The 21,884-nt window shown below is 42.3% G+C and overlaps 2 long non-coding RNA genes across 2 annotated transcripts in view; both read right to left on the bottom strand.

Annotated features, from left to right (window-relative positions):
* LOC118170200 overlaps positions 1-6,474 on the bottom strand; it is a 29,307-nt gene extending 22,833 nt beyond the window's left edge. Inside the window, exon 1 of the long non-coding RNA XR_004752571.1 lies at positions 6,302-6,474. This is a non-coding gene — a long non-coding RNA (uncharacterized LOC118170200). The remainder of the gene's footprint in view (positions 1-6,301) is intronic.
* A 14,798-nt stretch (positions 6,475-21,272) lies between these two features.
* Positions 21,273-21,884, bottom strand: part of LOC118170326 — a 4,422-nt gene continuing 3,810 nt past the window's right edge. Inside the window, exon 3 of the long non-coding RNA XR_004752645.1 lies at positions 21,273-21,391. This is a non-coding gene — a long non-coding RNA (uncharacterized LOC118170326). The remainder of the gene's footprint in view (positions 21,392-21,884) is intronic.

The raw sequence follows: 21,884 nt of genomic DNA, 5'->3' as shown, positions 1-21,884 counted from the left end.
CTTTTCTTCATTACCTATTAAAATATGAACTTGATTACATACTGACACACAGAAAAACAAGAATTTTAAAGTACTGCAAGCACATTGATCTCCATGGAATTTCTGTCTTTTACTTGTTTAAAAAATGCATGCAGATCTCGCAGTATCTGGTTTTATTTCACATATCCATGGAATAGTCCATCTTACTCAACTGTGGCTTGGTGGCAGTCCTCCAATGAACTTCCTGATCTTCCACGTTTTTGAGCCCCTAACGAGAATTGGTACCGGTACTTTCAGCCTAACCCAACATGTCATGATGTCATGACAATTATAACTGACATCAGAAATGGCACCCCAGCTCAGACTAAGTAAAGGTGACAATCTTTATTAAGGATCATTAATGAGATCAGTAGATTTGCTTTGCTCCATTCCCAGAACCATTCCTTCTCTCTTCCCTGTTATGCTATCCATGGTCACACAGGGAAGGGGAAAATCAACAACTGTAAAGAATTTTGTCTTTTTTATCTTCTCCTATCGGGATTACCAAGCTTGTGACCTCTGGAGGAATAGTCAAACTATTTGTAAAGCTGAGAGGAAGGCTCAGTTTTTATTCAAGCTTCATGATTAAAATTATCAGAAAAACACAGCATTCATCCAGGGAAGAAGAATGGCATCTCCCCTTAGTCTTATGAGCTGAGAGAGAAGCAGTGATTGGGAAAAACACCAAAAACTTACAAGAGAGAACTTTTGAAGTGTTTGCCAATTTTGTATTGTTCCTATAAATTTTCTTCACTTGCCATGTTCCTTCTGCAAGAAAAAAAAAAAAAAAAAAAAAAAAAAAAACTATAAACATTAGTTAGCTTTGTGGTGAGGTGTTTTTCTGCCAACCTGAGGTTAGAAGTGGAGCTGGGATCCCAAGAGCTAGGCTTTGTATTATAGTATTGTATTTTTGACGCGGTAGTTAAAAGTCAATTACTGTTTCCATTATAAACCCTGTTTTCCAAGGGTTTATACCTCAACCATTTTCGTTTCCATCATGCTGAACTTGGCATACAAACAGTATGGATACACAATTTTTAAATAGACTAAATGAGGTTGGCCCATTTTTAGACACAGAGTAGTCAGAAACTGTTGTCAGTTGATTTTTACTCTTTGATTTTCATGAACTAAACTATAGCTTCACTTTAAAAACTGGATTACTTTAAGGCATTCTCTCTGTGGTTGGGCCTGATACCTTTTACCACTACATTAAAAAAAAAAAAAAAAAAATAGTACAAAAGCCCATTGACAAAATTCTCTCTTTAAGAGCTGATTTTCTATGTGCAATTTCAGAGGCCAGGGCTCCCAAGCCATATGTCCCACTGGAGACCAGAGTGTATCAAGCCACTTATGGTTCAAAAGTGGATTTTAGCGCAGTAACTTACCTCATTTTGGAAAACTAGGGGCAAAGCACCAACGCAAAGGTCAACGTTGTCAGTAATAATCTCTCTGGGGACTTCAGGAAACTTCGGATTTCACATAGACCATCTCACTGGTCTCCCCCATCGTGACTCAAAACTGCTTGTGCCACACAGGGCAGAGGGAGGGCTGTCTCACAGGCCAGGTGAGAGCCAGAACAGAGCATTCCCTGTGCAAAGACCAAAATCCAGATGGCCACTGGCTGTTCGAGCCCTCCATCTGGGGCTGCGTGTCACTCGGTAATTGTACTCAGCAGATGCTAATTGCTTAAAAGCTACTTCAGCTTAGAAAATTCACTTTGCCAAGGCCACAACGAATATTTTCTTTGACTTCAATTTCCATGCATTCCTTCCACCTGAATTTCCTGCATTTTTTCTATTAATTGAAGATAGTTGGAATCACAGAGCAATGACACAAATGTTTCACAATTCAACTTTACCAGTGGTGGACTGACTCACATTTGGTTCATCCCTGTGAATATTCATTTCTACAGAAAAGGTTTGTTTCTTCTGAAGTACAAAAAACTTACTTAATTTTTACTAGAATTGTTTCTGATGTTTTTCCCCAATAGAACAGTCCTGTAGTACAAAAGCAGAACCAGCTCCTTACTTTTTAAGGTGACCAGTACCATCCTGAACTTCTAAAACTGTCCCAATAGCATCTCAAACTTTTTTCTTTTTTCTTTTTTTTTTTTTTTCCTTTTTATTATTATTTTTTTTTGACAAATAATTTTTAGAGTATCCCAGGAAGATATGTGAGTTTGTACTAATTTTACTGTTTGGGAAAATGAATCACAAAAAAACTGTGACTCACCCAAAATTTCACAGAGGCTCAGGGTCAGAAACAGGAAGAGCACAAACATCTCTATTCCCACTGCCGTGTTGTAGGCTTTCAGGGGTTGCTTTCCCAGGGCAGAAACTGAACAGAAACTGAACAGAAAGCTATTAGGTGTTAATCCAAATTTTCCTGCTGATGACAGATTTCAATAAGCTTTAGGTGAAGATCTTATTTCTCATTTATTTTGGAATATGAGAGATATGAATCTAAGCTAATATACATGAGATCACCCGACACTGCCACCTTTCTGCACATCCCACTTAACATCAAGGCGAGGTACCAAGTTGGTAAGCAAAACACCAAGCTTCCTCGCTGTTACCATTTACATGACATAGTTAGGTTGATGCATTTTTTTTTCTCATGCATAATAAATAGGGCATATTACAGAGGTGAAAGGCACAGTAATGGGTTACCACCTTCCCTTTCACAGTCTATGTTCAATCACCATAGCCTGTGTGCTCCAAGTGCATGCTCAGATCATGTTTTTGTGAACACTGACAAGAACAACTTTCTTGAAAGCTATCAAAGCCGTCCTCATTATCCTTTATGGGCTGTGCAGAAAATGTCTCCACTATTAGACATTTAACTGGAGTGCAGCAGAATGGTTTTGCTGGCCCCCTCCAGTTCTTCGGGTAAAAGCTCTGTTCATAATCAGTTTCTGCTTTTTTTAATGACCCTCAAGAGGTCCCTTCTGGTACACTTCAGTTCCCTTTCTAGTGTCCCATTGATTTTACAGACTTTAGGAACTTGCTCTTAACCTTCTGCTTTTTTCCTGGATCACTGCTGAATGATTAGGCACTACACAGCCTTTTGTTACCCTGTACACTGAGAGATATCTGGAGAATTAAAACACCAGTTACAATAACATTTGCTAGAGAAAGAGAGTGCTCTTCTCTCAGGGCTATTCAACCTGTTATGTGCATGATTTTTTTTTTATATATATATATTTTTTTGAGAACAAGAATGACTTCAAACTCATAGAAAAAATACAGAGCTATCTACTTGGATAGAAGAGTGACATTCACTCAAGAGCTTACATTTATATGTACCATGAATTTTAGCAGCAGAAGTGAAACCATTTAATGTTGGGAAGGGTGGGCCAGACTCTGCAGTGTGAGAAAAATAAAATCAAAAAAAAAAAAAAAAAAAAAGATTTTAAAGTATTTTCCAGCCAAAGTGTTTTCAGTTATCTGATTTGATTCACATGGAGCCACAACAGTGCCAAAAGTATGTTTGCTATGGTGGTTATGTTTGTTTGCTTGTTTGTTTTTTAAGTTAGAGTAGTTGGAGAAATATGGCTCTTAAGACATGCCAGGTAAATTCAAACAAAAGGATGCTTGGTGCAAGGACTTCCTCTAAACCACAGTATAGCAGCGGTACAAGCGGTGATTGCATGTGGTGTTCCTCCAAAACCTCCAACCTTGCTCAAATGCTCTCACCTCACCAGGATCCTGCTGCAGGAAGGACCAATTGTCCCTATGTAATTTTAGGACCGCTTCCTTCACTATGTGATGCCCAGGAAATATAGCAAATATTGATTAGTTCCTTGAAAAAGATAAAGGAGAGATCTGGTACTATCCTATGGAAACATCCCCAAATTTTCCCAGGAGGTTGAAGTTCAGGCTACTCCGTTTGCAACAGCAGGTTTGAACCAGTGTGTGGAGATGGTGGCAGCCCAATTACCGCCCGCGCCTGGCTCCCGCTGCCTCGCTGCAGGATGCTGGGGGGAAAAAAAGCAACCTTAAAACCAGAAACAGAAATTGCAGTGTTGTTGTTGTTGTTGTTGAGATGCCAGCCGAAAAGGAATCATTATAAAGAGGTTGATGCTTTCATGGGCGGTGGGAGGGGGGGGGGGGAATGGAGGACTCACCCGAATGATCCTAGTTAAGGGCCTTAACAGAGAGGCAGCTTAACGTCTCTTTGAAACTGGTGAGTCTCCCTGCTTGGCTGAGCTTGGATTGTGTGTTACTACAGTAACATTTCACAAACAGGGATACCCCTCCTTTTAAAAACTGCTTGCTCCCAAAATAGCAACACAATTTAGCAATATTTTGTATCAAGACAATTACATTGTAGTATTATTGTAGTCTTAGTACCTCATTAAAACAAAAAAATGTTAAATCCTTGTTTTGTTGAACACAAGAGATGAATAGTAAATATTGATTTAGAATGAATGCAAACATTTCCCTAGGAGTGGATAATTACAGCCTTTCTATGCAAAACACTTATATTTGAAGAAGCACTTCACTTACTTTGCCATGTGGTATACATTCTTTAGTACATTTTAAATTATACGTTGTCCTGGACAGTGTCTGCTCTATAATTTCTTGTGTCTCTACACCAGAGTCAGTATGTAATTTTAAACTGCAAACTTTCTGCCAACTAGAAGAGGAGAACAGGCTTAACTCTTTCCCTGAGCCGCCCTCAGAAAGCAGCCCGGACTGCACGCACAGTCATGAGACCAGTGAGCTCAGGGCTCGAGCAGCACCGAACGAGTTTGGTCTAGCTGGAATTTCACAGAGATGCTACTCCCAGCAGTCTTTGTTTTCACACGGCATTTTCTGATTACGTACAAGGCCTGATGTGCTTTAATTTCCAGCCAGATCAAAGGGACTCTAAAAGTTTGAACAAAAACTGTACTTCCAGAGGATTTGCAATCGGAGAGCTGAATTTTTGGAAGTGAACATCTAGGTTGAGAGCTCCCAAACACATATTTGAAACAAATTATTTATTCTACTTATTTTGGCATTTGGACCTGTAGTTCATTCTTGGACTGACATGGGATGCATTCAGCTCTTTCTGCAGAGAGTCAGGCATGCACATGGTGCCTCATGTAAGCAGAATTTACACATCAAACCCTATAGCCCTTGTCACGCATTTTAAATCGTATAGGTTTATTAGGTTGCAAGACTGGGACATAAATTCATATGCAGCTTAATCAGGCTACATGAATGTGAAAACAATATGTCCCAGAAGTGGCTTGGGAGATTAATCCAAACAACTCGTGAATTTTGTTATCTTATGCAACCACAAGCACCCCTAGTGCATGTATTTTATGGGCCAAATTTTCCAAACCTGGGACCTTGCACCTAAATTACTTTAGTTTCATAAATATTCACATCCTCTTCTTCCCTTCCCAAATCAGAGAAAGGCCTAAATGGATATTTAAACTCTTTCCAATTTACCCAGCACTTAAAGATACACTTATGGCCCCTTGACACACCATACCAGGAGAGGCTTATGTGTTTTGCTGGATACAGAAACTTCAGGCCCCACAGCAGTTTCCTGACTCTGGTTAATTCGCTGCAGTAATGAGTATTGCAATGGTACTCAAAGGAAGAGCAAAGAGGATCCGAATGCGATTCCAGACATTGACCACAAATTGCATTGACTAACCCAGCACCAGCACGCTGAACAAAAGCACAGCGCTGGTAGGAAGCTGTTACACGTGCCACTTACTCTGATTACCTCCAATGATTTTGGTAAAACACACAGAGCAGTCTGCATTTCAGTTTCTACACCTGCATATACACGCTGGTACACTTGTGTTTGTTCACAAAGCAGACCCCAGGGTTATCCTTGCTGGGTTTTCAGCCTGGAAATCCACAGAGAATCTCCTGCTGCATACTAGATTTTATAGATTAAATAGATTTGAGGAAAAAAGAAAGAAAGAAAGAAAATGGAATTCTCTTGCCAGGGGAAAAAGACAAAAATTATATCAAAGTATAGCATGTGCTAACAAAAACAGAGAAAAATTGCTGGAAGAAGCAATGAGGTTTTGGTGTCCCATGTTTTCTCTAAGGTATTTCTCAGGAGTCCCACCTTCACCCACCACCAAACCCTCTTCACACAGAGTTCATATTCAGCAGCTGGTTGTACAGAGATACATTTCACCAACGTGTGCCTCCTAAGACAACTTTGTACTTGCAGAAAAGTTTAACAGAGCATTAAGGCAAGAGACTTCAGTCCTGTGGGCAAAGTTATGTGTCTACAAGGAAAATATTCAGCCTCCCCACTTGGCACCTACCCCTGTGCTATTTGGAGGTAGCCACAGCTCTGCAACAGCACCCAGGATAGTCCCGCTCGGAGCGACTGAAGAAATCTTCCACTGGAATTTACTGACTTTAAAATTAGCTCTTCCCCTTGCCCCCTATTCCGAGGATTTGCATAACCATAGGGGAAAAGACGACATGAGATAAAAATAAATTTGGCTGCTGCAGATCAGAAATCAAGGGGAAAGTGTCAGGGCAGTGTTTTGCTTTGGGTTTTAGTGGAGACAAAATAACTGAAACTACTAGGAAAGATAACGTATGACTAAGAAAATTCCCTGAGCAATCAGAGGATGTGTTTTCAGCTTTTTTACATTTTAGTTTTATTTTCTCACAGCAATGAGCTCGGATGAGGCTGGAGTCCCATGACCAAGCTGGCGCAATCCGCGCACCCTACCTGGATAATCAAGGATTGTAAATCATCATTTTATAAGAATTTAACTTTTCCGCTTCCAACACAATCAAACGTAGTGGTGAGGGGGCCACTAATCATGACAAAAAATATACTTCAGAGTCTTTCTTGAAGTGCCAACTCCAATAAGTTCTCCGAGGGAAATTAAATGCACGCTCTTCTTCCAAACCACTGTTGCCCCCTGGGATGGAGGAATCTCAAGTGGGGGCTGAAAGGCCAGTTGTACCACAGCCCAGGGTTACACCCATTTCTGCAGTTTTTTTTAACTACTGCATGTAGTATAAATTGTATTCCAGCCCACTCAGTGACTGTGCTTTCCAGCATTGGTAATAAAAAAAGATGTCTTCATAGTTTCCACATTCCAGCAGTAACGAGTGGGCCAGTCCATATCTTCCCTCGGTTTCTCACAGTTTTGTGTTTGTTTGCTTTAAAGCCTTCTCCGTGAAGCGAAGGGCAGAAAAGAAAGAAAGATCTGGTGTGTGGCGTAAGGAACGGCTGGCGCTGAGTCTGAGAACAGCAACAAAGAGTCATTTTCAAATAGAAATTAAAGTGGAAAAGACCTATTAGCCCGCACACTTCATCTCCCTGCCAACACGATGCTGCTCCATAGAGTGACTTTTTTTTTTGCAGGCTCGGCACTGAGCTCTTTGCTCCCACCACCTGCATGCTGCCACCCTGAAACCCTGCCATCTGGGATGCTGTCTGCATCCCAGCACCCCAAAGCCTCCCAGGACCAGGGGCCGAGCATCCCTGCTCCGTGCACCGCTGGGTACCAGCAGGACCCTGCCCCAACCCATCCTCTGGCCAAGGAGCCGGCCGCTGCCCCGCCGGCCAAAGCAAACATCATGCCATGCAAACGGATAACAAAAAGCAGAGCAGAGGCCAAACACAATACCCTCCTGGTGGGAGTAAGTGTGGAGACAAGGCTTTTTTCTTCTTCTTCTTCTTCTTTTTTTTTTTTTTTCCTTTCTTTTTCTCCCCCTTTTTCTTAGAAGGGAGGAGAAACATTTCTTGGCTCCTCTCTGTGAAATATAGTGCTGGCAAGGGAGAGGAAGCAAGCCTAGGCACCGGCTTCAGCAGATATCGATCTCTCCACACACTGAAGTGGATATTGACCTTTGGCAACCTTGCCCCCAGCCAAAGAACGGGGTCAGGGAAGACTTTCTGAGAAGGGAAGAGACATTTTTGTCTCTTTTCAGTCCTGCAGTCCCTCGCAGGGCTTAAATCCTGGAGAACGCACACGTTCTGACAAAACAGGAGAGCGAGTGAGTGCTTCAGCGGGGCAGGCAAACTGGAAGGGAAGGGTGGAGTGGGGTCAAGTTTTCCCATCCCAGTGCCCACACCATCTACAGAAAGCTGGTGGTATAGAAGGGAGATAGGAAGGATGAAATCTTTTGCCTGTGGCATGAGTCAGATATGGAGGCAGAAGAAAACAGCACAAGTGCTAATGGGCTCACACTATTTAAAAGAAAAGGAGAAAAAAAAAATAAAAAAAAAAAAGAGTAATTTGATGCTTTAACAATAGTGGCACTCAGGAAAGATGCCTTTTTGTGAAAGTTGTCATGTGCTTAGGGCTTCAGGATCCCTCTCCAGGCTCATCCATCCTCCATTCACCGGACGGGTGGCCAATGCCTTCACGAGCCTGGCGCATTCCTCATCTCTGTATGCAGAGGGGCCTTGGACAACGCACGCAGTTGATCTGTGCACACTGCAGCCTTTGTCCAGGACTTCTCCGTGTCAGGCATCCGAGCTGGAGCTGCTGAGGCCCGGAAGCAGTCCAGACAAATAGCCAAAACACTAGTTCTCTGTATGCAGAGTATTTCAGAGTAAAGTGCACTCAGACTGCCCTGGCTGTGTAGGGGGATGGCCTTAAGGGTCCGCCACAAGAATACCTGGACCCAGCAGGTAGGTGGGCTGGGGACCAAGTCTTTGTACCAGACAATTATCAGGGGTAGGAGAAACAAATCTGCATTTCCTAAGCAGAGAGAACTCTTGCAGGGCTGGTGGGGACCATACTTCCCATCCGAAAGTGTTAACAAGCAGCGAAAGAACTGAAGCGCATCTAATTAAAAATGCATACCAAGGCATAAAGACAGAGTATAAGAGTAAACAAATGGCAGAGACCAGATTTGTTTGCAATAAATGAAGAGGAAAACACCACACAATGCAAACTCATCCAGCACGGAGGATACAGAGGGAGGCGAGCCGGCGAAGGCACCGCTCCGCAAAACCTCCCAAAACAAAGTACAATGCACCCAAAAAGCAGGATGCGTCTCCCAGCACAGACACACAGGACATGGCAATGAAGGTGGAGCAGAGACATGGTCCTCGGTAGGAAGATTTGCCATTGCAAACCTGGTATTGCACCAAAATCAGACCGAAGGATGGTGCCAAGCAGAGCTCCAGCTCAGCATATGAACAGGCCATCACAGGACACAGCACAACGTTCTGGGAAAAAAAAAAATATATAAAAAAAATATATATATAAAAATAAAAGTACATTTTTAGATTTCTGCTGACACACAATCAGGAAAAGGTGGCCAGAGGGCTGGACGTTTGGGTTGAGCCCCCTCTGCCTTGTCAAGGGGCTGTGTGGGGCTTGTGGCTGCTACATGAACCCCACCACCCTACTTGTGTTGGGTTTTTAGACATGGGAAGACGATGTACCACTGCAGCCAGGAAATACTGACACCCACCACTGCTGGTGTGTTAATCACTCCTCAGATGAGGTCCAGCTGCTCTGCCAGGCCTTGTGTGTGTGTCACACCTTCGCTGCAAGCGTGGCACCGGCTGCTTGCAACCGGCAGGAGCTCACAGCGGTTTCCCTTGGTGCAGTCCCGAGGCCACCTTCCTTCCCTCAATAATTATCTTCCTCCTAGGTCCCGCTGCACCGAACAATGGTGATCACACTGCTTCTCGGAAGCCGTGTTTGCTTGATTACTGCGGAGCCCTGTCATCTGTTTGTTTTTTCAACACATGATAGGCCACTGTGTTCATCCCCTTGGGATCCCCAGCCAAGCACAGTTCCCATCCAAATGGGGATAAAAGTTCAATTTTATTTCACGGTTTTGTCTTCTCTACAACAAATCTTTCCTGACAGTGTTTTCTGACTGCTAAACTGATCCGTTTTGAGCGATTGATCTAAAACATCTGTCTGCGAGATTAAAAGCAACACAGAAAGGATACTGCAGCTCTCCTCCAAAGGTGTGGAAGGGCTCGAACACAAAAACATTGAGTGACAGGAGGAAACTTTTAGGCAAACGAGTGCCCTACACCATGTGCAGTTTGAGGCGTGCATCTTTCCCCTGAAAGTTTTGCCAACCGCCACATAATCCAGGAAGTCATGCTTCAAAATATTTAAGGTTGCATTTCTCACAATTTCCTTCTTATCTTTCATAAGACTTACATTTTCAAATGTCAACTTACATATGGGAATGTTTAATCTCAAGGATGCTGATCCATCAGGAAACTTTTAAAATCTTCTCCAAAAGTTTTTGTGTGTGTGTGTGTGTGTGTTGTTTTTTTTTTTTTTTCTTTCCCCTCCTCCCTTCATGGATTGCTTCTGTTTAGGTTGTACCTGCTTTTCCAGCTGACATCACCCCCAGCCTGGAGCTGCTCTGCCCTTGACGAAGAGTGGGTGACCTGGGGGACAGCCACACAGCTCTGCCCCGTGGTTTGTTGCTGGCTTTGTCATCAGGTGAGACGCAGGCCGGAGCTCCCAGCCCCACATCTGCCAAAAAACTCCTGCGCAGCAAGGAAGGAGATGACACAACCAGCCAGGTTCCAAGTCCTGCAAATGACAAGTCCCTTCCTGAGGGACAGGTTTGGTGACAGCACCTTCAGTGCCGAAGATGGTGTGAACATTTCTGTGGGCATCAGTGGAAATCGGACTGGGCCTGAAAGTCCCCTAAAAGTCCCTGGGATGGCATCATTTCCTTGCCAAATTGCTTCCAGGGTCTTGCTAGGGACTGCTAAGCAGTTTCATAATCCAGCCCAAAGGCTGGTGGGGGCATTTATACAGACCTTATGTAATACACTTCAGGAAAAGGAGAAAAAAAAAATTATCCTGACCTGTTTCAGGTTTCCAAGAAATACAATCAAATGATAAAAGAGCAAATTTTATTCAGAACTGATTTAAACTGTATAAGTTTGTTTGTAATAGAGTATTAGTTCTGTAATAAGTCTGAATACCATACCTAATATTTGGCATTACATTTTTTTGTTTAAATTCCATAGCTTACACTTTTGCCATGTTTCTATATTTATTTTTAGTATATGTGTTCCATACTGCCAATGTAAATTCATTTAATGTTAGTCATACAACAGTTTTTCAATACCTTTCTGTTATTTGGCTGTACAATTAGCTTCCTAAAATATGATTTATGTTAGCTGAGCTTAGTTTTGGCAAGGAAGCAGGGGGCATGAGGGGGGCTCTTTAGTCCAAGCACAACTTTACTACTGGGAACACTGCTATGAAAAGCATGGAGACCAGCACCAGAAATCCATCTTATTCACTGAAAGGCCATATTCTACTGGGGATTAAGTGTAGCCCCTGTCCACCCTCCCCTTCCCAATCACCCCGGGCTCCCCTCCAGCACTCGCCAGCCCAGGGATGGGACTGGGACTTACTGCTTTTTTCAGAAAAACTGGTTATTATGGTGCAACACCAGTTCTGGGTATGCTGGATGGCATCCAGGCCAGATTTGTTCACATCTTAATAACATCACATCTTCCTAGGTTATAAATAAATAAAGGGGTTGGAGGGGGGATAAAAGGATTTTTTTTTCTTTATTAAATGAAAATATACTATATACCCCCTACATAATTTGCAATGATTTGTGATATCTTAATAAACTGTGTGCTTTGCCCCACCTCAGCTCATATAGTGCTTAAGAATACACTTAATATTAAGACTCTCATTTAAAGAAGAAAATGTTTCCCTGCCTCCCTGGAGGACTGTGCATGCCAATGCCTGTAGATATTTAGGCACCTGTACACTCTGACTCCTGGAAATAACCACCCCGAGGTCAGTGGCCACCAAACACATCAGACTCTGCATGTCGTAGGAGTTATTTTACACAAAGTTATTTTATACGCAGTTGTTTCTCTTCTTCAGAAGGCTGCTAATCACATCAGGAATAGTCTGATAACACCATAACACAATAACCCCATAATGCCAGTGGACCGAAAGCAGCAAACAGCGTAGCCATCTCTAAAAGTAACACAAAAGTGTTTTAGTTTCCCAGCTTCAAGCTAAAGGAGCTGTCTGCGTTGGTGTGACCAGTCCTGGACTCCAAGCAGAAACCTGATTTCACAGAAAAGTCAGTCAGCAATTCTGAAGGTTATAATGAAATATACAGACTTTGCTATAATGAAGCTAAATCTGTAATAATGGCAGATACCTCGGTTGTGTAAGCAAGAAGCAAATTTAAATCATCAGTCCTTGTTTCTAGAAAATATCCGAGAGGGCGTAGTGCAACAGGCTTTTTTTCTATGACTATTTTTCTATTTCGTCCAATTTATTTACATCATACTGTGTGATGTATTAAAATGTTTTGGTAGCATCATTGGGACAGCAAACAAGGTGAGGAAGGTGAGGAAAAGACACAAATGACTCCACTGCCATCCCTTTTCCACTCTGTGTCTTAATGTGAACATTAAGCAGAGAAAATCTGCATAATCCTGAAACAGTGGTGGCTGTACTGCCTGAGGACACTACGGATGTGATGTGGACCTCAAAGCATGTGCCTTTCCCTCCTGTTCCTCCTGTGATGAAGCATTAAAAAATGTGACCTCGCACCTTTCGGGTTATTATTCTACATACAAGAATGTAGAACATAGTCCCCCAAACCAGTCAGCACACTCACTGTTTTATGATGCAGGAGGATGTTACCGAACCCTTCCCTGCATTCAGCTCATCAGGTCCTAATGAAACAGGTGAGGTTTCACAGTGCCAGATGGCCAAGGACTGGGCCCCTCTCAGCTGCAGCCCCTCTTGGCCTCATGTTTCCCACCTGAAAACAGGGTGTCAAGGCAGCAGTGCCAGGAGAAACCCCATTTGAAGCTTTTCCCCCAGCCAGACTGAGAAATGGGGACACTGCACATCCTCTTACTGCACTCAGCTATGAAACTGGTGCGGGGCTTTGAATAATTAACAGCAACAACTAGCCTTGCCTGCTTACGGGAGTCATCAGGAGAGATTAGCTAGAAGCAAGTACTGATGCTCTTAAAGTTCTTATGTCTACAGATGGCCTTTTTTTTTTTTTTTTTTTTTTTTTTTTTCCCCATTTCATTTAGCACCCAATCCTCCAGGTGCTCACAGAAAGAGCTGACATGAGCTGAATAGCAGCCCATTGCCCTCAGGAGCAAACCCCTGCACCCTGGGCTGGCAGAACACCCTCCTCCATGGGGCCAAGCTCAAGTTCCCCAAACTTTGCCTGCCATGTAATAAAAAAGGCACACAAGCTACAGACCTTCTTGTTAAATCACTTTAGCACCTCCATTACCCTACATGGACTTCCAGTGCTGAGAGCACTTTTATATTTTCCTCCTGCTACTTTAGATTTATACAGAAAATGCCCCAATTTCCATTTATTTGCAACAGAATATTGCCTGTCTTCTTGTTTTATCTTTTCAGCTTAAGAAAAATAACACAGGACATGATCGCCACTAATGAGATGGCACATTCCATATAACTTTTCCTGCTGTGTTGTTTTATTTACCAGCTTTCAAATCCCTAACCTTCGTCTCTCCAACCTCCTTTTAAATGAAAGGATCCTCTCGTCTCTGTGAAGTTCCTATCATCTACACTGGTTTGCATGTTAAAGTTTCAGCATCCATTTAGTCAGTGATGGTTATTCTGCTTAATGACTCCTATACCCCTGTTAATACTGTTTTATCTGGCTCTAATATTTTAAGATCTTGTCTAATATTAATGTTAAATGATAATATTAAAGATTTGCTACTAATATTTTAAAGCTCTAGCTGCTGATGTACTAATGTTTGGGGAGGTGCTTGGGAGTTCATTGTATTAGATGGACTGCTAGGCCAATTTTAACATCCTTTATGTCTGTTGCATAGGCAAAATAAAGTGAACGTAGGGACAGATTTTAGCAATTTATGTACAGAATAGCCTAACAGCAGTGAGCTCAGAATCAGGTTGAAAAATATGTGTGTGCACACATCTCCCTGCATTTTTCAATAAACCAGAAAAAAAAAAAAAAAAAAAAAAATCAACCCTAGAATGAGGCAGGGGCAGGGGACACCACGTGGCCTCTCCTCCATGGGGCAGTACCAAGTGTGGCCATGCTGGGTGGTTCTGCAGAGAGAGGAAGAGGAAGAGGCCACGAGTCCCCCAGGAATCCCAGTCCCCTGTTACAATTCCCCCAGTATTTGCCGACCAATCATTTGGAGGGTACAACATGACATCCTAAAGATTTGCAGGAGGCTGGAAAAAAAATAAATACCATAACTTAATATCATTTAACACAAACCTCTGCCATATGCAAAGGGAGAATAAAATCCACTCCTCGCCTGAAGAACAACCTCTCCACTAAAAATAAAATACAGTGCAACGTTTATTTCACCACTGTTTAAGAGTTAATGAAAGATTTGCACCTGTACAGCTGTTGCAGACTGAAACTAGCTTGTGGAGCGAATGTGTTTTCTGGTTGAGACAGTTGTAAATGCCTTGAGTAAAAACACTGAGGACTGCTAATGGATAGGTTTATTTTAAAGCATGCCATCTGCTATCAATCATAGAGAAGTATAGGAAGCAAGTTTGGCTGTGCTCCCTCCTTGTGAGCCTGATAAAGATAGGGCTGTGGTACTCTGGAACATTTAGTACTCAAGAGAATAAAACATCAAACCTACTCAGCAGCTCCACTAACAATAATAAAAATGCCTCTGCCTAAAGGTGACATTCTGAATTTACGATTATTTGTGTCTATAAAGTGTATTCTTTGGCTCCTGACTCATTCTGACTGTCTCACTACAAGAACAATACATTAAGCCTGCCTGAAGTAAATGGAAATCCTATCCTTTTATTAAACCAGCAGCCAGTACCTGAGATGTTCTAATGCCCTGTAGGACCCAAAGAAGGTTTTCTGCTCCAAGTGTTAATTCTTTTGGTAGGATTAAAGTCATCTGCAGAGAAAACGCTTATTTTGTACACTCAGAGCTAAGCCCTTCTTCAGGTAAATGTAGTTTTAAAAGAAGAAGAATAAAAACAAGAAGACCCAAGGCAGATTCTGAATATGCAAATCATCACAAAACGAAAACTGCAATTCACCCTGATAGCTCATATTTTACGCTACTTAGCATTTGATACAGGAAAAGCTTACCCAGTAAGAACCTGCCCAGGAAAACCATGCACAAAATGTCCAGAAGGTGTGTGCCAACCTTCCTAGCAGTCAACTTTGCATGTGATGAGATTCTCCAGAAGTGAATCCAGGGATTTTTTTTTTCTCTATTTTTCCTTTTTTTTTTTTTTCTTTCCTTTCATTATTATTTTTTTTGCCTATGTTGCATTTTCATCAGAAAAGGCAGTTGGAAGATGCAGAGCTACCTCCCTGAGACTCGCAAGCATTTGGTTAGCTTCGGAGGTATGAATCATTCCCCTGGCTAACATCCCTCCCCTCTCATTTGCCCTCTGGTACCTTGCTTGTCAAGGGCCCTCAAGCCTGCCTGCTTAAAAATAATCAAGCAAATAATGCTTCCTGGCAAGTTCACCAGATATAAAATACACTTAACATTGAAACACTCTGTATCCGATAACATTAAGCTTCTATCTCCTATCTGCAGCTTAACAAAATTCCCTTGCAAGTCAGCTGCTGATGGAAAGTATTGCTGTGGAAGCTTGGGGAAAACCCACCTGGTGATCAAGCTCATGAGCCTAATTAAAATTAATAGAGAAATAAAAAGTGGGCAAAAATTGGAACAGCAGCATGGAAAAAGAAAGAAAGAAAAAGAAAAAGAAAAAGAAAAGCAAAAAAAAAAAAGAGTAAGCAGTAGAAATAGAAGGAAGATAAAAAGCAATGGGAAAAGTGAGCATGCCTTTGAAGTCTGTTCTGGAAAGTGACGGTGATTTGTTTCAGTGCCCCCCCCACCCTAAATGCTTTACAGTAGGCCATAGGTCCAAGCAGAAAAAACAGAAAACAGAGGCTTATTAGGCTCACAATATTAAATTAAGGCTACTTCTGTTCCATATTTACTGTTTTGGTCTTCAGGAGCTTAAGGGTGTCTAATACCCACAGTCAAATGACCACTGATTTCAAAGTACAAGATCAATCCCCTGATCTGGGAGCAAAAGAATTGAGAAATAAAAATAAGCTCCTTGGTAAGGATCAAAACCAGTGGATACTTGAAATTAGTAAGATAAAAGATTACAAAAAAAATTAGGAGACCACAGAAACAAAGGGAAACCACAAAGGTAGAGAAGGTTGTTCTGTGAGGAGATGGATCATCTTTCAGACTGCAAGGTCACTTGGCTGCAGAAACACTGAAATACTGGAAACAATGCCAGAGTGTAAGAAAGCAAAGCTCAAGGAACTAGAAAACCTGAAAGAAAAAAAGTTATTGAGACTTCCATGCTCAGCAGCACCTGGGGGATGGCTCTCTGAAGGTACTGCTCACCTCTAGGTGAGGATATCCTGAAGAATGTCGCTTTGCTCAAGAGCAACAACTCATTTCCTATATAAAGAAACAGCAATGGCAGTCTCTTATGACCCAGATCAGCACCAACTCCATTCAGTTACGTACTCCAAGTCAGTCACATCAAGACACATCACAACTCTGAGGTCTCAGACCAGTCATGACCATTACAACACCCAGGAAGTAAAAAAAAAAAAAAAAAAAAAAAAAAAAAAAAAAAAACCTCTCTCCAAAAGATGCCACTGGTCACTGGTGGGATTTTTCACATTTTATATGGAGCTTTTGGGTAGTAGGAGAGGAGAGAGAAAGTCAACGCAGGCTTACCTGAAGGTACTGCGACTGGCGAGAGTTTCAAGTGCAGATCCCAGCTCTCAACTGGAGACACATTGAAGACAGCATCCAGCAGGGAAGGTTCTCTCCATAGACTTTACCAAAATATTCTGCAGGCAAAAAGATAACACCAGAGGTTTTATTTCTCCCTCCTGAGAAATGGAAACAAATTTAAAGGCTTGAAAATTTTTCATGACACGGAATTCTTGTCCCTGGCCAGCCCTAACCACCCCACTTCACGGAGGTCCAAAGGCATGCTGTTCCTACTAGGGCTGATATAGTGAACTCTCCAGCTTCTGCACAAACTCAACGAGTTCTTTTTAGACTTGCTCTTTAAAACACACAGTACATTTTCATATGAAAGCTTGCAAGCTCAGAGCAGTTTTCTCACCAGAGTTCAAGTCCCTGGCACACAGTTCATTGCAGCTCTAATGAAAAAGCACAATGATTGGGCCTGCATTGCTAAGATTAGACATTAGTGGCCATATCAAGAAGAGAAATACCTGCAGATTAGCACAGCAATTTGCTGCTTTAAATCTGAACCTTCTAATCTCTTTTTTTTTTCTTTTTTTCTTTTTTTTTTTTTTTTAAATAAGCAGCAGCCCATGAATATGGGAAAAGAATTAAAACTACATTTACTAAGTGATTTCTAAAATACTCCAGCATGTGTTCTAGAAAACCGACAAGTCATTAAAATAGAGTTAATAAACATTATTCAGAACTCATTGCCTTAGATTAACAGTACTTTAAAATCACAGGCATTCATTGGTTCGGTCGATGCACTGCTGCAAGTGTAACCCAAACTTGTGTTCATGCCTCGTTTAATTAAACATCTAATGGGCAACTCAGAGCTTACCTTTTCTTACTGCAAAAATATTTCTGCAATTTAAAAAAAAAAAAAAAAAAAAAAAACATTCAAACTTTGCCTCCCAGCAAGTGAGGCTGTGCACAGGCATTGCTGTGAGGTGGTGTATGGGAGGAGGAAGAGCCACGCTTCTACATGTGTGTTCAGATGCCTTGAACATTTATTAGGGTTTGTTTGAGCCTAAATGTTGTCTCAGGGCACAGTGACCCGCCAGCTTTGCCTAGCACAGGCTCCCGTCTAACAGAGGTGCATCCTGTGCTGACTAGTGCTACGTGCCACCAGTGTCCTCAATCCGGGGTTAAACAAGCATTTGCAATGCCTGTGTGCCTTCCTGGTGGAATCAACTGTACTTCCACATACATTGGCATGTAAAACTGACTGGTGTGTTACAAAAGACTGAGTGAGGAAATAGCGAGATTAAAGACCAGGGACAAGACTCCAAGCACTCGCTGCACACCCTGAGCAGCAGGGCTGCAGCCCAGCCAATGGTCCCTAATGGCAAACTGGAAACACAGACACAAAGATTTAAGTGACTCTGTGATCAACTGTGTTACTGCAGGTGAAGCAAACTTTTGTGACACTGCAGTTGAGAATCACAGCTGACAGGAGAGCCTGGTCTCCTGCCACAAAGCTGCCGCCGTTTTGGTGCTGGGCAAGGGGTTTGGTGAGTGCGGTGCTGGTTTGGGAAGGGGCAGGTCAGACTCGCTCTGTATCATATCCCTTTGGTATTTTTCTGTCCTTGTGCATTTTCTAAAGTTCAAAATATGACAGAAGAGAGCTGAAACTGTGAAGGGAGTTGGTGTATTTAAAAAATGAAAACATTACTATTCATAGACAGCTTAGTAATGTAGTTTAAAAAAAAAAAAAAAAAAATACATGGCCTAATCGAAATTACGTCCATCTAACTTAAGCTAAGCAAAACATTTGCAAATGCTCCTAATGACCATTTTTAACCACTTGTGGGATTTAACGGGATTTAATGGGCAGTTTCCTTTTGTTCTTTCTTTTCTTTTTCCATTTTTTAATTCTTTTTTTTTTTTTGAACAATAAATTATTTGATATTCAGAGATGTCTGTAACCTGATGAATGGCTTTGATTTATGACATCTCTCAGACATCAGAATTCTGGATTTGAAAGCCAAACCATGAGGGAGAGCCAGATCCTCCAACCAGTTTCCTTTTTCAGTATTTTAAAAGTGATTTGGAGTTCAAAGTCTTCCACCAACTCTCCCTTCATCCTGCTACTTACACAGGAGCAAGAATGGCACTTTGTACAGAGCAACTAAGATTGTCTGAATGATACCAGCAAAATTACACTTGGAGGCTCTGAGGCGAGTTTGATCAAGCCTTGTTTGCACACTCTGAGCCAGGATGCCATATTTTGGTGCCACAGAATGCTCCTGAAATCACTGTAAACCTGAGCATCTTCTCCTTCCAGGACAGCAGTCACCACCACCATGGCTTGAGCATGCTTGCCCCATAGGGCTGAGCAGGGCAAAGTAAAGCAAAGCAGAGCAAAGTGAAAGAAAGCAAAGCAGCCCCAGGAAGAGGAGTTGAGAAGGGGAGGGAGGAATGAGTAAGGAGTAATGTCCCCTGCAACCGCTCAGCTCGGAGATGCTTGAGCAAGAGGAGAGTCTGAGACACACCATATGCACGTGAGGATGCTCACATCCCTTAGGGCCTCTCTGGAGCGAGGCAGCCTGGAGAGGGCCAAGCCCACTGACAGCACATCTTGAGGCTGCAGGGACATTTGGAGGCTGCAAGCAACTGTCCTGAAAACTGCAAGGAAAATAACCTGTTTAAAAGGAAGAAAAAAAGAAAAGAAAAAAAAAAATCCTTAGGAAGTGTGTATCGAGGTCTTGTTTTCCTTAGCCTACTGGTGAGGGAAAACTGCTGCCAGAAATGTAAGTATTTAAACTGTCTATGACAGCAACAAAGAAAACGACTACTTTTGCCAGTGACCGAGGAGCACTCAGCTGCTCACTGCAAGCCAGAGGGATTTGCATCCAGCCCAGAGCTGGGAACATTTTTTGGAGCATAAATCCCTCTCCTCGGCTGCCCCAGCGCCTGTCGCGCCAGGCGTGACCCAAACCGGGCTGAAAGCCCCAGATTACCCGAGCATGTTCCCATCTGGATCCGTCACCTGGTCCCACGCAAGCGAGAAGGGAACTGGGGGGCGGAGGAGGACGCTCTCGGCATGGGGTCGTGGTCCCCGGCTTCTCCGGGTGGCTGTGGCAGCACGGGGCGCTGCTGCTTCCAGCGGGTGAAAACGAGCCATCAGCGCACAAATATGTGAACATATTTATCGCCCACTCCTAGCCATGTTGAAAAGAAACCTGTTGTGGTTAAATGACTCGGTCAGTTCTTTGGGGATTTTCCGAAGTTTCCTATAAAAAGAAATCTGTGGGAAATGAATGATTGCATAATCACTAACACATGCCAATTCATATAAGCCTATTATCTTTTATGGCATTTTGTACTCTATTGTCCTTACTCTGGTGAATTGCTATCTTACAATTCTTTTCCCTATTAAATTATTTACACATTTTGCTCTCTCCAGCCCCTTTGCATCAGTAAGATACTTAGCATCCACATTAGGAAAGAAAGCAAAGACAAAGGGTCTCTTTTTCACATCATGTTTTTCCCACCTTCACATGAGTACTGAAACAACAAGCTCCCTGAGAACAGGAGAGACCTCTTCAAATGAGAAGAGGCAATAACATTAGCTGAGTCTTAAGGCCACAAGATTTCTTTTTTTTATTTTTTATTTTTTCTTAAGTAATATACATTTTCACAGAGGCTTGTTTAGGTTCCAGGTAGAAATGACCAGCATTCATAACTTTAAAATTACATGGTCCCTTGAAAATGCTGAAAGTTGCCTACAGGTTATCTAAGCACTTCTTAGAAATAAACCCCAAGTGTCTTGGAAGCCTTAATTACACTGTATTTCAATTGGATTCAAGTTACTAAAACACAGACTTTCACAGGAGTTTCAGACTTTTAAAAACCTTTAGTTTTTAGCTTTTAGGAGCCTGACCTTGCCTGAAAGCCAGCCAGGATTTCACCTTTTGAATTAATATTTAATCATGTTTCTGTGGGGATTTTCAGTTTTGCACTCTTCCACTCTTCCCAGGAACAACTGGTTCAGAAATGTATGAATCGCAGCTAAGGAGTCACCTTCCCAAAAGCTGTGGCCTCCAGCACTGCTGCATTTTTAAATAAGTAAGGGAAAAGTAGAGAAGAACTGTATGAAGGAGGAGCTATGGCCTTTTTTCTTCTTCTTCTTCTTCTTTTTTTTTTTTTTTTTTTTCTCCTTAAAATTACTTAGATATTGAGAACAATTATCTTGAGTTCTTCTAACAAAAGACTGTTACAATCAGGACAGAGCCCAAATTACCTGCAACTACCTTTAGATTAAACCGAGTTTAACAGGCACCCCCTTGTTGTCTTCACGTATGAGAGTGCCCACTGCAGAGCAAAGATGGGTCCTATGGCAGCACACACAGAGAATAAATGAGCTAAAGGTTCACTGAGCGAAGTTCCCCATCCTAATTACATGGTAGAGTAGCCATCCTTTGGCTGCACTACTCTTACTTCTGCATGGTAGGTGAGTCCACTTCCTCAGAGCAGATCTCCGCGACCTGTTCCCAGAAATGCTCTGGCAGAAGGGCGGGGGATGCTCGATCACCAACGTACTTGCTGGGCATGGTGATGCTCGGTCACCAACGTACTGCCCGTGCTCAGGCATTCAGGCACTTCAGCAACAACACATGGAGAGTTCATCTTTGGATAAGTAGCAAGAAAGGGTAGCCTAGAGGTAAGTTTGGAGGTTAACGGAGGTCAGACCTGGTGACTCTGAAGACCAGGAAGCAGACAAGCAATGATCAATTACTGAAAAGGAGTGTGTACAGGACAAGTTTCTGTGGTTACACAACACCCCTTCAACATGCAAAACCCTGCTTTTCCTGCAGCAGCTCAAACAATTGCAACAAAAATGGACTGCAGCTTTGTCATCTCTTTGACCATGCCTGAGATATCTGAGATATTCAGGTCTTAGACTCCATTTCCCTCTGAACAGGAAAGCATTGACCAGAGCTCCCTACTTTATGTGGCACATTTAACAAGGCCTGTCAACCCCACTGAGTCAGTATTAAGAGTACTTCATTAACCTCTAACTATCAGAAAGCTTACCATGGGTACATCAAGAGCAGAAACATGCCAGGTCAACAAAATTGCCTGCAAACCATGCCACATTTTCAAATAAATAAGTGAAAGATTAAAAAAAATTAAAAAAAAAAAAAAAA

This window comes from Oxyura jamaicensis, chromosome 7, assembly GCF_011077185.1.
Source record: "Oxyura jamaicensis isolate SHBP4307 breed ruddy duck chromosome 7, BPBGC_Ojam_1.0, whole genome shotgun sequence".
In the NCBI taxonomy this organism is placed as follows: domain Eukaryota; kingdom Metazoa; phylum Chordata; class Aves; order Anseriformes; family Anatidae; genus Oxyura; species Oxyura jamaicensis.
The sequence above is the reverse complement of the archived record's forward strand: the minus strand, read 5'-3'. Positions and strand labels throughout refer to the sequence as shown.